The following is a 17536-nucleotide window of genomic DNA, read 5'->3' as shown; positions in this document are numbered from 1 at the left end:
TCTCCATCAAGGGCTATATACTTAGTCCAGCGAGTTTCCACTTTTTTTGTTCTGTCGGAAAAGTACCGTATTTTCACTCATATACTGTGCACCTGTGTAAAACGCGCACATGGGTATAGCGCGCGGGAAACTGTAATTTATGTAGAGAAATTTTTATATACCGCGCACACCCGTATACCGCGCTTGCCGCCCCGACTCTCCCGTCGCCGCCCGACTCTCCTTTCGCCTGCCCCGACTCTCCTCTGGCCGCCCCAACTCTCCTTTCACCCGCCCCGACTCTCCTCGGGCCGCCCCGACTCTCCTTTCGCCCACCCCAACTCTCCTCTCCCCCTTGAAGTCCTGTCCCCCCTTGAAGTCCTGTCCCCACCCTGAAAGCCTGATTTCCCCCCAATGTCCGAATCACCCCCCCCCCCCGCAAGACCGCTCGCATCCCCACCCCGAAGGACCGCTTGCACTCGCACTCGCACCCGCACCCCCACACCGAAGGACCGCTCGCACCCCAACAGACTCCCCACCTCCCCCCATCATGGAGAAGCTGCCTACCGTTGTCCTGCTGCTTCCTCTGCCGGCAGTCCCGCCCCTTCTCTGAGCCCTGCATCTGCGCTGCTTCCTTCTCCGGTGGTCCCGCCCTTTCTCTGATGTCAGCGGGTGCGAGTGCGAGTGTGAGCGGTCCTTCGGGGTGGGGGTGCGAGCGGTCCTGCGGGGTGAATCGGACGTCGGGGGGGGGGGAACTATGTAAAAAAAAATTTGTACAACGCGCTCATGAATATAACGCGCATGGTTATACTCGGTTTGTAAAATCATGTATAATGCGCGCGTTATATGCATGAAAATAAATGCATGAAAATAAATGAAAAAAGTGGAAACTCATTGGACTAAGGGCTAGATTCACTAGGCAAACCGATCGTGTACTGATCAGTTTGGGAGCCCTTTGTGACCCAATTTCCCTATGACCCAATTCACTAACTTGTGTCCCGATCATCCTCCGATCCGCGCATACAAATGAGGGGGAACACCATTCAAATGATAGCAGGCTGCGATTCACACATCAAAACCCTGCAACACCGACTGGGCTGGCCGATCACAAACAAGCGACTGCTGAGGACCAGTCACTCAGGTCCTTTCCGACTGCCATGCCTTCTGCCGCCCTGCTCTCTACCTTGTTTTTCTGCTCTCTGCCCCAAACTTTTGCTTTCAGATCCGATCTCCTGCCTGCCCCGAACTCCTGCAGCCCCGACTCTCCCGCCTGCCTCAATCTCCTGCAGCCCCAAACTCCTGCAGCACCAACTCTCCTGCCCTTCCCCACAGTGCAAGCCCATGGTTTTAACCCACGGGCTTAAAGTGGGATAAAACCACGGGCTAGGAAAAAAAAAAAAAGTTTCCTACTGAGAGCATGTGCAGACCATCTACAGGCAAGGAAGATTGTCTGCGCATACTCAAGGATCGCTCTCTAGCAATCCTTGCGGTGGGTGTAGGGGGAGGGGGTGTCAACGATCGTCCCCATTTGCATGTAGGACTTTACTGAATTCGTCGGCCTGCATGCAATCGGGCACGGAATTGTGGGTTAGTGAATCTAGCCCTTCATGTATAGCCCTCGAATGAACTGTCCCAACTGAAGTTAGTTGGGCTGAGAACTTTTCAGCACACCCCTTGTACATTGGGCTATTTTTGGGCTGCTTATTCAAGGTAATTGGGCGGGATTATAAAAAAGAATCTGGCAACACTGCCTGCCCCATTCCTATAGTTAGTTGGGAAAGGGAGGGCTATAGCAGGTAGTGGCATAGTGAGGGAGAGAAGCACCTGGGGTGGTGGCACCTGGCAATGCCGCACTATAGAAACATGATGGCAGATAAAGGCCAAATGGCCCATCCCGTCTGCCCATCCACAGTAACCATTATCTCTTTCTCTCTCTAAGAGATCCCACTTGCCTATCCCAGGCCCAATTGAATTCAGACACAGTCTCTGTCTCTACCACCTCTTCCAGGAAACTGTTCCACGCATCTATCACCCTTTCCGTAAAAAAGTATTTCCTCATATTACTCCAGAGCCTATCACCTCTTAACGTCATCCTATGCCCTCTCATTACAGAGTTTCCTTTCAAATTAAAGAGACACGACTCATACACATTTACATTATATAGGTATTTAAACATCTCTATCATATCTCCCCTCTCCCGCCTTTCCTCCAAAGTATACAGATTGAGATCTTTAAGTCTGTCCCCATACACCTTATGATGAAGACCATGCACTATTTTAGTAGCTTTCCTCTGGACTGACTCCATCCTTTTTATATCTTTTCATCCTTTTTATATCTTTTCGAAAGTGTGGCCTCCATGCTGACAAAACAGGCAGCACTTAGGGCTAGATTCACTAAGCAAACTGATCGTGTACCGATCATTTTGCGACCCCTTTGTGACACGATTGTTCCCCGACCCGATTCACTAACCCTCCTCCCGATCCGATCAGTACATGCAAATTAGGGAAATGGCATGCTAATTTTGTAAGGCAGCGATTCACTAAACAATTTATACTAAACCGATTGGGCTTGCCGATCAGAAAAGAAGCGACTACTGAAGACCAGTCGCTTCTATCCTGGCCGACTATCCTGCCCTTTAAAATCACGGGCTTGCAATGCTTTTAGCAGAATATATAAAAAATTCCTTTTTTCCTTTTTTATATATTCAGCAAAACACATTGCAAGCCCGTGATTTTAATCCGACAGTGCCCCCCTCCCCGAACCAAAAAATCCTGCCCCTCCCCCGCACTGATGCCTGCCTTCGCCGCTGCCCACCCACCCCCTCCCCAAAGCGAAAGAATATGAAAGGAGGGATGTCAACTCCCTCCTGCCATCACAAACTCAGCCGGGCCGGGCCCACCCCACCCCCTTCCCATACCTTTAAAACTGGGCCGGGCCCACCTCCTTCCCGTGCCTTTAAAACCATTGGAAGCAGTAAGAGTGCCCAGTCCCTCCTGGTCTTCAGGCCTCCCGTGATCTTCGGGAGCAGGAGAAAGTGCAAAGTCCTCCTGCTCTTGCTGCTCTGCCAGCCGATACCGGCCTTAGGTCATGCCCCGGTGCATTATGTGATGCACGGGAAGGGGCCAAAGCCATGATTGGCTGAGGCACGTCGGGCTCCTCCCTTGGGAGGGGCCTGGGGCACCTCAGCCAATCAGGGACTTCCTTAGGGAGGTGCCTGAGGCGCCTCAGCCACTCATGGCCTTAGGCCCCCTCCCCGTGCATCACATATCCTTTTTTCTTCATTATTTCAGAATTGTATACTTCAACAGTATAAAAACAAAAAAGTCATAAAGTATGCCATGTTTAAAAGGAGAAGTAAAAGATTACTGTTTGACTGAGAGGGAGTTGATCTGCAAACATCAGCATGGAAGGGGGAAAGCTTCACTCCTGTGCTACACAGAAACTTGTATAGCAATGGTATGTTTTTCATGTTCTTTCTTTACTCTCAAGAAAGAGCTGATTGCAGCACTGTTTGTTGAGAAAAAGGGGGGTTCTTTTTAAGCAGGAAAGCCAAAGGTGGTGTAATGAGTAAATCATATTACTGTTTGAGCAGAAAAGTACTATGTTTTCCATGCAATATGTTTATATTGATGTACTCTATTGATATGGTGGCTTATTAAATCTATAAGGAGGGAGAAAGAAGAAAAAAAAAATGTGGGATTTTTTTTTTTTGCCCTTACAATAGCTCCTTTCAGTTTTGCCCACTGCTTTCCTATTTCTTCCAGATGTTCCCTTCCAGACAATTCCTTGACGTAATCCCCCATCTGAACAAAGTATTTTAAAAATCTAGAACCTTTACTTTTGAATGGGCCCTTTCTGCACCTCCAGTGGCGTACCAAGGGGGGGGCGGGAGGGGCGGTCCGCCCCGGGTGCCAGCCCTGAAGGGGTGCTCCCGGCCTTGCCGTTCAGTCCCCCCACACCCCCGAAGGACCGCTCGCCCCACTGACCTTCCTGCACCACCTGTGAAGCAGCAAGCAGCAGGATCGCGAGGTCAGCTATCCCTAAGCTGCTTGGGCGCTGCTTCCTGCGCCGCGGTCCCGCCCCTCCTCTGACGTCAGAGGAGGGGCGGGAACGCGGCGCAGGAAGCAGCGCAGGGATAGCTGACATCGCGATCCTGCTGCGGCTGCTTCATAGGTGGTGCAGGAAGGTCAGTGGGGCGAGCGGTCCTTCGGGGGGGTGGTGGTGGTGGGGACTGAATGGCAAGGCCGGGAGCATAGGTAGTGCTGCTTCATAGGTGGTGCGGGGAGGCCAGGGGGGCGAGCGGTCCTTCGGGGTGGGGCGAGCAGGCAGGCATTCAAGGGGGAGGGGGGTGACAGGCAGGCAGGCCTTCAAGGGGGGTGGACAGGCCTTCGGGGGAGGGGTGCAGACCTTCAAGGGGGAGGGACAGGCCTTCAAGGGGGGGGCAGGCAGGCCTTCAAGGGGGGACAGGTCTACAAGGGGGGACAGGCCTACAAGGGGGTGGGCAGGCCTACAAGGGGGTGGGCAGGCCTTCAGGGGGGGTGCAGGACTTCGGGGGGGTGCAGGCCTTCAAGGGGGGGACAGGTCTTCAAGGGGGGACAGGCCTTCAAGGGGGGGACAGACAGGCAGGCCTTCAAGGGGGGGACAGGCCTACAAGGGGGTGGGACAGGCCTTCAAGGGGGGGACAGGCCTTCAGGGGGATGCAGGCCTTCGGGGGGGTGCAGACCTTCAAGGGGGGGGACAAGCCTTCAAGGGGGGGACAGGCAGGCAGGTCTTCAAGGTGGGGGGACAGGCCTCCAAGGGGGAGGGACATGCCTTCAAGGGGGGGGGGGACAGGCCTACAAGGGGGGTGGGACATGCCTTCAAGGGGGGTGCAGGCCTTCAAGGGGGGACAGGCAGACCTTTAAGGGGGGACAGGCCTTTGGGGGGTCCCTGGTTTAGAAGTACACAGAGGGAAGGGGGTGTTCAAAGAGACGTGCATATGCCAAACTTTGGGGGGGGATGAAGAAATAATGGGTCTGAAAATAGAGGAGAGGGAGAGAAATGATGGACCATGGGATTTAGGGAGGGAAGTAACTGAAAGGGAGAGAAATTGGACACAAGGGATGGTGTGGAGGAGGGATAGAGATACTGGATAGGAGGGTAATTGGGAAAAGAAAGAGAGAGATGGTGGACTCTGGGGTGGTGGGGAAGGAGGGAGAGATGCCGGATGAAAGGGTAGTTAAGAAAAGGTGGATCTGTGGAGGGAGATGAAAAAAAGGAAAGATACCAGACTTCCCGGGGAGGGAAGGGAAATGGAAAGGGAGGACAGAGTTGGCAGATGGATGGTTAGCACACAGAAAGAAGAAAGAAGGAGACCCTGGCAAGCAAGTTATCAGAAGAAAACCAGAGCCTTGGACCAACAAGATTTGAAATATAACCAGACAACAAAAGGTAGAAAAATTAATTTTATTTTCTGTTTTGTGATTATAATATGTCAGATTTGAAATGTATATCCTGACAGAGCTGGTGTTGGACTGCAAACGTGAGCTAGGATTTAACAGAGAGAGGAAAAGTCCTTTTTGTTTCTTTATTTTATTTACACCACAGCGCCAGTGTGGTTAGGAGAAGCCAAACGGGGTGAAAAAGCTATAAAACCCACCAGGAGTTTTGAAAAAAATCACCCAACTGGGCAGGAAAATCAAATTGAAAAACCAATTCAATAGGCTGAATCGAATCAAAATTTTTTTTCCTGAATCTGGCAGCATTAGTTTGCGCTACTGTCTTAGACTTTAGGACCTGGGATTGGGGAGAGATGACATCCTCAGTACTTTATAATGCAAGTGAAACGAGGATTTGGTCAGACTTTTGAAGGGTCTGCAGAAAAAAAATATTGTATAGGCCGGGGACATGAAACAGCAGGAAATGGGAACTTTTCTTCCTTCTATTTTTGTGAATGGAAAGGCTGAGGATGTCAGAGAGTTCAGTTAAAATATGTGCTTTATAAGAAAATATAATAATGTGTTTTATAAAGTTTATAGCATAGCTGGCCTACCCAGTGAGGTGTTTCTAGTGGTGGTGGTGGCAGCGTGTCAATGTGTTGAGAGGAAGAGGTGGTCTGGGAAATTCTGCTGAGCAAACTCCGGGCCCATTTCCACCCCCCAGTTAGTCCACTCCACTCAACTGGTTCACACACTGAGTGGGTCATTGGGTGTTGTGTTGGGATCTCTTCCAGTGGTTTATCAGTATCTCCTTCTGGTCCAAGGAAGGAAACTTTGTTATCCTTAGCATTGACCTACAGAATATGTTTGTAACAGCGCTGCTTGTGTGGCATTAGGCTATGTAGTGATCGAAAGAAAAAAACAGACCTTTGCACATTTTTGCACTATATGGTGGGTGTATGAGGAGATTCACATTTCCTGCACAGCTAAGTCTATGTGAAGTTACCTTGTGCTGTATTTGACGTCTAGCAAGGTCTCTGTTTGAAAGGAAAGATCTAAACTTAAAAATGAAGTGGCCAGAAGTTATGGTAAAAGCAGATAGTGTAGCTGGTTTTAAGAAAGATTTGGACAAATTCCTGGAGGAAAAGTCCATAATCTGTTATTAAGACATGGGGGAAGTGTCTGCTTGCCCTGGATCGGTAGCATGGAATGTTGCTACTCTTTGGGTTTTGACCAGGTATTAGTATCCTGGATTGGCTACCATGAGAATGGGCTACTGGGCATGATGGACCATTGGTCTGACCCAGTTAGGCTATTCTTATGTTATGTTCTCATCTGTAGGGGCCTTTGTTTTCACTTCTTATTTTAATGTATTTTTTTTCTGGGAACTTATCAGTGTTTTTTATAATAGGAACAAAAATGGAAGAGAATTAATGTGTGTGGGATGAGGGGGTAACTAATTTCTTCAGCTAAATAATTCAATCCACTTCAAACAGACATAGGAGAACTCACGCACCATTCACACACCCTCCAACCAAAAACGTCAAAAGGAAAAAAACTGTTCGACAACCTCCTAGCCATTCGAGCTGCAACACTCGACCCCCAACCCTACAACCAATTGACATCGACCACATACTGCAAAACCTTCAAAAAGAAATAAAAACCCTTCTATTCAAAAAACACATAAAACCGAACTAACACAATCAGAACTGTCCCAAGCATCACCTGCAACTACTCCATATGTACTTCTGATGTCATGACAATTCAGACATAATTTATGTTATGTTATGTTATGTTTGGAATATAAGAAAATTTTCACTGCCTGTTTCTATTCTGACCATTTATTCCGTTTCATGGTCATTACAAAAAATATTTTTTTACATGGGGGGGGTGTCAAAAAATGATGGGCCCCGGGTGCCACATACCCTAGGTACGCCACTGTGCACCTCTCAATATTAAACCACACCATGGGGTTGACCACTGGAAGACTATGCTCCCACATTTTGCAGCATTAGGGTGATAAATCCCAGAGCCAGACTGGAAATCAAGATGGCCTATAGCTATTAGTTTAAGGGACCTAATAAGTTGCCAAGATCAAATCAGCCACCAAGAGCAGCATCTGGTACTCCCTACCCACCTTTTTTGTTTGCTGACAGCCTATGGGATCTGTTGTGACTCAGTTATGGAAATTTATCTTTGTTGAAGATGCTAAGCCATGACTTTCCAGCAGGTGGAAGACTTGGCTGACAAGTCCATGCTAGGGATGTGTAAAAAACACTTTGAGAACATTTTCATGAGCATTTTCCGACATGCCAGCACATAACAAAAAATATATCCAATTCTCTATGGCTCAGCTTTAAAGTTCCAAATTAATTGTATCATGTATAGGCCAGAGCACTTTACAGGGGTTCAAGGAAGGTTTGGATAGGTTCCTAGAGGAGAGGGGGATTGAAGGGAACAGATAGAACTAGAGGTAGGTTATAAAAGTGGACAAAAACCACTTCACAGGTCACGGATCTGGTGGGCCACCGCGGGAGCGGACCGCTGGGCGAGATGGACCTCTGGTCTGACTCAGTGGAGGCAACTTCTTATGTTCTTATGTTCTTATGTATAAATATCCTCTGTTTAACGGAGCCATTAGATAAAATAAATACTTATCCAAACAGACAGAGCTAGCATTTATTCTGTGGTCCAAGTTGCAAGCTGCTTCTGCACCTGGAGAATCAGTATCTCCTCCATAGTCTCAATACTTTTGCTGCCATTTTACAGCAATAAGATTTAAGGCCCCTTTTATAAAGCTGTAGTAGCAATTGTCCCATGGCAAATATACCGAAGCTCATAGGAATTGAATGTTTTGTTTTGTTTTTTAATTCATGATGCCATTCTGCCCTGTGGAGCAGTCAGTTTCTACCACCTGTTTAAATTTTCTTACTTTTTCCCTTATTTCTTTCCTTTTTTGTCTTATCTATTCTCCCTTGTTTTTCTTTTTCCTCTTTCTTCCCCTTTCTTTTTTCTTTCCCTTCTTCCTTTTTCCCTGTTCTCTTTCATCTTTTTCTTCCCCTCCCCCATTCCTTTTTCTTGTTATTCCTTTTTGAAGAGTGCACACATCATCTTTTATCATTCCCTTTTTTTTAGATGCATATATGTGCATTGGATGCTCTAGCACAGTAATATTTAAATGGTATATTTAGTTGTTCATATTTTTATTTTACATCATCCAATATATATATATATATTACCAGTTTTATGAAGTATGGTCTATTGTTTTGTTTTTTTTCAGTGGCATACTGTTTTTACAGAAAGAGCTCCCATGATCACTTCTTTTGTACCATCTGCTCCATATTCAGGACTTCCTGTCTAATTTTATGCCCACCAACTGCTCTTCTGACATCAGGTGATTAGGCACCTCTGCGCAGCCAAGGTGTCTTTCACTGTCCTGTGCTTTTGCCGCTGACGGTTTCTCCAGAAGGTAATATTTTCGCTTACATACATGCCTCTCACTTCCTAACATTTATTTCCCTCTTCATTGCAAGTCCATACAATTCAAGTATTGAATGATCATTTGTGTGCGTGCACTGGCTTTTGTTCAATATTGTATATATAAATTATTCTCCTTAGAACAGTTCATGGACATACTCTCCACCTTGTTTCTCTACTAAATTAAAATACAATTTTTTTGTTATATTTTTTGGGCCTGATTCTCTAAACTATGCCGATTTTGGCGGTCACCTAAGAAGCGGTTGCTGATTGCGTGTCAATCACGCATTGGTGTCCTTTAGAGAATTGTCTTTTTTTTCTAAAAGATGCCTTAAATGTAGGTTAGCATTTCATAAGCCTACATTTAAGGCATCCGTCTCATGCCTATGGAGATGCATAGGGATGCCCAAGGCCACTTCCAGTGCAAACCACGCCCACACCAGCCTTGGGCATCCATGAGCATCCCTATGCATCTCCATAGATGCGAGACAGAAATCTACAATATAGGCATCATTCGCCACATCCATGTTTTAAAAAAGCTTGCGTCCCGATTAGATGATGAGATGGCAATAGAAAGCCTACCGCCGCCTATAATCGGGACGCTATTTGTAGAATCAGCCCCTTTGTGCCTTAGAAGCAAACGGTAGCATGCACACATTCTCCTCGAAATAAACAATTGATTTACATTGTGTAAATTTCAGATACACAATTCTTTTACATTTTAATATAATTGATTCTCATACATTATATTGAGGTGGCTTTTATTAACATGTATTATACATAATCCATTTTCCAATTTTTGCTGTGGATACTGTGGAATATACAGGAGGTTCTCTTTCTGCATTTACAGTCAAGTGATTTTTATGGTACACCCAGGTTAGCGTTATGACTTAATGCAATCCTTCTTGGGTATCTGTACATTTTAACTTCTGTGGTCTCCTTTTTGCTTTGATACTTAATTTATACCTGTTTTTAATATTGTTATAAATTTATTTTTATCACGTATGTACCTAGATCACTATTTTATAAAAGTATTGCATCTCTTATTTATACGAGGGGCCAATGAAAAGTTCTCAACCTAACCAACAATGTTGGGGCAGTTTCCTTTGAGGGCTATATACTTACACCCTCTTCTATCAAACTGCGATAGCAGTTTTTAGCGCAGTGAGCCACACTGAATGGCCCGCGCTGCTCCCGATGCTCATAGGAACTCAATGAGTGTCAGGAGCAACACAGGCCATTCAGTGCGGCTCCCCACGCTAAAAACTGCTATCGCAGTTTGATAGAAGAGGGCCTTAGTCCAGTGATTTTCCTTTTTTTCCCCCCATATTATCCCAATGGAATGAAAAAGTGGAAAATCACTGGACTAAGTGAATAGTCCTCAATGGAGACTGTCCCAGTTTTGTTGGTTGGGCTGAGAACTTTTCAGCAGCCCCTTGTATACATTTATTGCTAGTGTCAAAATATAACAGATCTACATATATAACATGTATATTATATGTATATTATATGTATTATATTATATGTATATTACATGTATATCTACATATATAACATGTATATTACATGTATTTTTTCACTGATGTTTTAGACATGTTTTTGTTGCATTAGCCTTTATCTACTGATTTATCTACTAAAATGTTCTCAATTCTTTGGAAGCTTCAAACAATAAAGGTTATTAGTACAATCTTCCATCCTGTCTGTTCTTGATTACTGTAACATAATATATTTGGTATCTCATAAAAAGCTCCTTAAAAGATTAAGAATCATCCAGAACACAGTGGTTCGTTTGATTTTTGGCTTGAAAAAATATGACAACGTTATTCCATCTTATCAACAATTACACTGGCTGCCATTTGAGGCAAGAATATTGTTTAAGTTTGGTTGTATTTGTTTTAAAGTTTTATTTGGTCTGGCTCCAACTTACCTGTCCTCACGTTTTGAATGATATAAACCGAATAAGATTACTCAAAGAACTTTGGATAATGTTATTTCAGATGGTAAGCTGCTTGATTTTTCACAATTGCAACACAAATTTGGTCTTAATAAATCACAAATGGTTTATAGATGGTTGCAGTTGAAGCAGGCCATTTAGGTTGGGTTCCCTAAATGGAAAAATCTCAGTAATCAGTATAATTTGCCGCTCTTATGCTTTCAGATGGACTTCCTGGGACATCAGGCCGCTCAGTGGTATAAATTAATATCTGGATTTTTTAAATAAGAAACCAAAAACTGGTCTTCGAGACATCTGGAGCATTGAGATCAAGCATCAAATTACTGCTTCTCAATGGCCACGTATTTGGGCTTGGAGGGAGGATGAGATCGACAACGTCTGCATCTATGAGACAAACTTGTTTTTTCTGTTACATAGAGCCTTTTGGACCCCGGTTCGCTTACAGAAGTTAGATAGCTCTAAATCTAATAGATGCTGGCACTGTCATCTTGAAACTGGGACATTAGATCATTTGTTATTCTACTGTCCATTGATACTTGCTTTTTGGAAATCAATATGGGGTCAAATAAATAGTTTGTTAGATAATCCGGTGGCATTATCCTATGACACTGTATTGTTTGGCAAGTCAATGAGGGCTAAGAGCCAAATATCCTCTAATAATAATAAGCTTCTACTCATTATGACAGGGGGTTGCCATACAACAGTTAACGAATAATTGGAAAAATTGGGATAGGCTGAATTATAGCTTTCGGTGGAACTCTTTGTGTCACATATTTAAAATGGAAAGGATAATTGCCATGCAGCAGGGAAATTTTAAGAAATTTCAGGATATTTTGGAGCCATTAACAAGATACTGTAAAGATTGAAATTACTGCATAGAATAAATATTAATTTTTTTTTTTCCTTTTGTTCATACACGTCCAGGGTGGGGTGGGGGTGGGGTGGGAATATTTTATGATTTCTTTCGCTTATGAATAATTGTTGGGTATAAGGGAGGGGGATAATTAACGCGAGTTAGAATTTTAAGATATATTAAGGGGTCCTTTTATCAAGCTGCGCTAACGGGGTTAATGCATCGGACATTTCATCACGTGCTAACCCCCACGGCCAGCTAAATAACTAATGCCTGTTCAATGCAGGCGTTAGCGGCTAGCACGGCAGGCAGTTTAACGCACGTTAAAAACCCCTACCGCAGCTTGATAAAAGGACCCCATAGTGGTGTTAAAGTATAAAATGTATGTATTTTATGTTACTTATTGTGAGTTTAAAAATGAATAAAGATTAAAAAAAAAAAAAAGATTACTCAAAGAAATCATTTATTTGCCTATCCAGTTTGACAAATCATTTGCTTTTCAGGCAGGCAAAATGAATTCTTGGTTGTATACCATTATTTCTTAGGCTTATTCTTAGTCTTCTTTTAGGAAATTGTTGAAAACTGATTTGTTTGACAAATTTGTAAACTGAAATTTTAATGTGTGTTATAATTTTGACCCTTGCTGAATGTATTCTTATGCCAATTGTATTTTTCACGGATTGTGCAGTCCTCTTTGATGTAAACCACCTAGAACCATGTGATGTGGCAGTATATAAGAATAAAGTTATTATTATTATTACTAGATTTTAGCCCGTTATATTAACGGGTTCTAGCAGCCCTTCTCCCTTACTTTTACCTCCTCCCTGTCCAGCAGCACCCCCCCCCCCATTCCCTGCTCCCCCTGTCTAGCAGTAGCCCTTCTCCCTTACTTGTATCTTCCCCACTGTCCATTAGGAACCCTTCTCCCTTACCTGCAAACCATGCAGCCTTGGGGCTTTTGATAGGCCAGGTCACCTTACATTTTAGAAGTCCCCCACCCCATTTCCTGTGCAGCAGGGCAGCAGCATTTATTTTCGTTTTTGGCCGGCTCCCTTACCAAATTTTAAAGCCACAGGCAGAGGAAGCTCCTCAACTGATCCTCGCTTACAACGGCCCCACACTCGCGGTCTGGCTGGCTCCCTTACTAAAGCTTTTCACGGTGGCGGCTCCTCTTGCATCTGGCCCTGTGTCCAAAGCTTCTCCGAAGGCTGGCTCCCATGAAAATGTTATTTTTCTGTTTAAAGCCGCGGCGGCAGCTTCTCTCAAGAGGCGCACCAACGTCGGAAGCCTTGTCTTTCTTAATAACAGACTATGGACTTTTCCTCCAGGAACTTATCCAAACCTTTCTTAAAACCAGCTACGCTATCTGCTCTTACTACAACTTCTTGCAATGTGTTCCAGAGCTTAACTATTCTCCGAGTGAAAAAAAATTTCCTCCTATTGTAACTTCGAGAGTCCCCTAGTCTTTGTAATTTTTGACCACAAGTACCTTAAAGTTCAATGCGGTTAACAAAAGATTAACTAGAAAACATAATTCAAAATGATGGATACATTAATTTTAAGAACCAAGAAACTTAGAAAACAAGAAAGTCTTGAGTTGTTTCCTATAGTGAAGATAAGAAATAGATGAAGATAAGAGCCGCTTAAAATCTTTATCCCACAATTGTGGTTAATGTTACCACCTTTTTACAAACCAAGGGCCCTGACACGATCCATGTTTCGGTTAACAAGCATTCATCAGGGGTCCTAACAAATGAAAGTAAAAATAACTATAACCCTTCCTTTTGTCCTGACTCTCACTATATTATGTTTGCCTTTATGTATATTATATTACCAAACATATACGTTTGTTCATGCACACTTGTAGTTATTTTTACTTTCATTCGTTAGGACCCCTGATGAAGGCGTGTTAACCGAAACACGGACCATGTCAGGTCCCTTGGTTTGTAAAAAGGTGGTAACATTAACCGCAATCAACAATTGATATAATAAACATAGCCTGCATTGTGTACGCTCCTCTGTAGTTTTCTTTGGGGGGGAGGGGTTGTTTGTTTGTTTGTAACTTTTTTAAGGAGTTCCAGTTCATTTCAATTTTTCCGTAAATCTTTAAAAACTACTCTATTTGCCAAACATTTTGAAAATTAATTCTTTTGAAATTTTGCTATTATCTTCTATTTATCATTTGTAAATCATTCCCTGTTTATTTAATTGCTATAAACCGAATCGAGCCTTCTCAGAATGATGACTCGGTATACAAAGTTAATCTTTACTTTACCTTTTATAAAATCATGCTTAGCATCTCTGTGCGTTGCATAACTTAGGTGCACCCATATAGGCCAGCTACATCCTGTGCTAAATGCCTGCATCTAAGTTGTGGATCGGGCATGGTTCTATAACAATGTGCACAATTTTTAGGAACACCCCCGAAGTGTTCCTCGCCACTCCCCTTTTTCAAAGTAGCACTTTGCAAATTGAACGCATGACTTTTAATTAGTGTCAATTAGCATCAATTGAGAGGTAATACCTGCTAATTAGGCCACAGAGAACAATAGATGGAAGATAGGAACCAACAGACACCAAGGATGAAGGACCTCATGGAAGAATCGAGCAAGCAGAGGGGGCGAAGACTCGCCGGTACCCTGAAAGAGAAGTACTGAACCACACCGAGGATACAGACTTGAGACCAGTGAGGAAGCTGAAGAAGGGGAAATCTGCAGTCGTAGTGGGAGACTCAATCCTGAGAGAAGTGGACAGTCACGTAGCAGGAGGGAGAGAAGATCGGCTAGTGACCTGTCTCCCAGGAGCAAGAACGAAGGACATCACTGACAGAATCGAGAGGATCCTGGAAGGAGCAGAAACAGAAGAGACAGCAGTGATAATCCACGTTGGAACAAATGATGTCAACAGGAGAAATTACAGCAGGACTACGCTAACTGAACAGTTCAAGATCCTAGGAAGGAAACTGAAGCTGAGGACACAGAAGATAGCATTCTCAGAGATTCTGCCAGTACCGAGGGCAGACGTGAAGAAGCAGACAGAGCTACAAGCAATAAACGCATGGTTGAGGAGATGGTGCGAAGAAGAGGGATTCCACTTTGTGAGGAACTGGACAACTTTTTGGGGGAAGAACAAGCTCTTCAGGAGGGATGGACTACACCTGAGCAAGGCAGGAACGAGACTGCTAGCAAACAACGTCAAGAGAGAAATAGCGCAGGCTTTAAACTAATAAGAAGGGGAAAGCTGACAGTCGACCTGACGACGACGGTTCGGACAAGAGTATCCAAAGAAGATACTGAGCAGAAAAATGCTGGGAACAAGCAAAAGACGAACAACAGGAGTCCAAGGAACAAGAGAAACTGATGAACAATAGGAAGGGCAAACAGAAAGAGCTAGAGGAACAGGAGAAATTGAAAAATCAGGTTGCAGACAAAAAAGATGCGCCAAAAAAAGAAGAAGAAAGGAGCAGAAATCAGGGACTGGCAGCTCAAAAAGCGGATGGCAAAAGGAGTAAAACACAAGGAAAACCAGCTGGGAAAAGAAAAGACCAGGACTTAAATTGCTTGTACGCAAATGCGAGGAGCCTAAAGACCAAAATGGGAGAACTAGAAGTCATAGCCAAAATAGAGGGCCTAGACATCATTGGAATCATGGAAACATGGTGGAATGAGGATAACAAATGGGACATAGTACTGCCAGAGTACAAACTCTATAAAAGAGACAGGACTCACAAGAAGACACCATTTACTCGACCAGAGTGGATATGGAAACAAAGGCGGAAGGATTGGAATCATTATGGGTTAAATTACCAGGAAGGGATGGTTTTGACATAAAATTGGGACTGTACTATCATCCGCATGGACAAACTGAAGCAAACGATAAAGAAATGGCAGCAGAATTGAGGCGGGAATGCAAAAACGGAAACGTGATGGTAATGGGGGATTTTAACTACCCGGGATAGACTGGAGTATTGGAAACTCGAACTGTGCGAGGGAAACAGAATTCCTAGAGGCTGTGAGGGACTGCTTTATGGAACAGCTCGTCAAGGAACCAATGAGAGGGAATGCCACTCTCGACCTAATCCTCAACGGGCTAGGGGGACCTGCAAAAGAAGTGGAAGTAGTAGGACCACTAGGATACAGCGATCACAACATGATCCAGTACAAATTAGAAGTAGAAACATCAAAAGGGAAGAGAACCACAGTGACAACGCTCAACTTCAAGAAAGGGAACTATGATGCTATGAGTGCAATGGTGAGAAAAAAACTCAGAAACAGCTCAAGGAAAACAGAAACCGTAGAGCAAGCCTGGTCCCTATTCAAGGACACAGTACAAGGAGCAGAACATGTGTACATCCCCAGATTTAGAAAAGGGTGCAAAAAAAAACTGAACAAAAGACCCAGTATAGATAACAAATGAAGTGAAGAAAGCGATAGGAGACAAGAAAAAATCATTTCGGAAATGGAAAAAGGACCAAACCGGGGAAAACTGGAAGGAACACAGGAAATGCCAAAAAGAATGTCATCGAGTGGTTAGGAGAGCGAAAAGGGAATACAAAGAAAGACTAGCCAGGGAGGCAAAAAATTTCAAATTGTTCTTCAGATACGTTAAAGGAAAGCAACCGGCGAGGAAGGAAGTAGGACAGATTAGAACAGTGCTTAACATAATTCTATAAAAGATATGTGCACCTTCGTGAATTGCGCTAAGCACCAGTGCACCACATCACATTTAGGCGCACCCATTTAGGCTAAGAAAAACGTGTGCAGATCAGGTCTATTAATAGTGCTCATAAATTTTAGGAATGCCCATACTCCTCCCTTGGCCATGTCCCCTTTTCAGATTCGCACGCTCGAACTGATGCAACACTTTATAAAGTACGCCGACCAAGCTGTGAGCATATCTTTTAACTATTATTTTAGCCTGTTACATTAACGGGTGCTAGAATATATATCTGTCTGTCTTTCTTTCTGTGTCTCTCTCCCTCCCGCTCTCTTTCTTTCTGTCTGTCTCTCTCCCTGGCCCCCTTTGTCTGTCTGCCTTTCTGTGTCTCTCTCTGCCCCTGTGCCTTACTTCTTTTCTTTCTGTCTCCCTTCCTCTCGCTGTCTGGCTTTCTTTCTATCTATCAGTTGTGACAGGGAAGCTCCTGTCCCAGCCAAAAGAACCATGAAACCCAGCATGCACTCTGCCCTGGTCCCAGGAAAATCCGGAACCTAATTATTTCCCCTATTACTCTTTTCCTCCCTCTCTGAAACCCAAAACCAATCCAGAAGGGGGTGGGGTTAGTCCCTAGGGTGTGTTGGGGAAAAAGCCTCAAATACAAACTAGATGGAGGCAACTAGGAGGCTCAGCTGTGGCTAATCCCAATCAACCTTCAGCCAGGACGGATTGCAACTACCATGGCGTGCCTGAGCCCCAGCCTAGAACCTTGTCCCAGAGGCAGCCCAGCAGGAAGGAAATTGGAACCCTGGGAGGTATCTCGCCGTGCCGGACAAACCCTGGGAGGGTGATCCAAGAGATGTGCAAGGAAGAAGTCAGGTTAGCCAGGAGCTAACCCACAGGCAAGGAGGGGGCTGGGAGGAACAGCCTGAGGTTACCGGGTGGAGAGACAGCCGGTGCTACGGGGCTTATGACTGGGAAATGAACAGTCTTACTGGAGAGAGTGAACTTGGGGAGAATATGGATGTAGGAGAGTGTGGGATATAGTAGGGCCTGCTGACTCTCCCAGAAATCCAGACCAGGTTAATTAAAAACTCTGAACACAAGCAGGCCTTGAAGCAGGGCCGAGGCAGTCCTGTCCAATTCTGGGAAGTCACTATAAGAAACTTTAAGTTGCCTTACCTCCAGAGGACTTGTAAAAGGAAG

This window comes from Geotrypetes seraphini, chromosome 3 (assembly GCF_902459505.1).
Source record: "Geotrypetes seraphini chromosome 3, aGeoSer1.1, whole genome shotgun sequence".
Classification (NCBI taxonomy): Eukaryota; Metazoa; Chordata; class Amphibia; order Gymnophiona; family Dermophiidae; genus Geotrypetes; species Geotrypetes seraphini.
Note: the sequence above shows the minus strand (reverse complement) of the source record.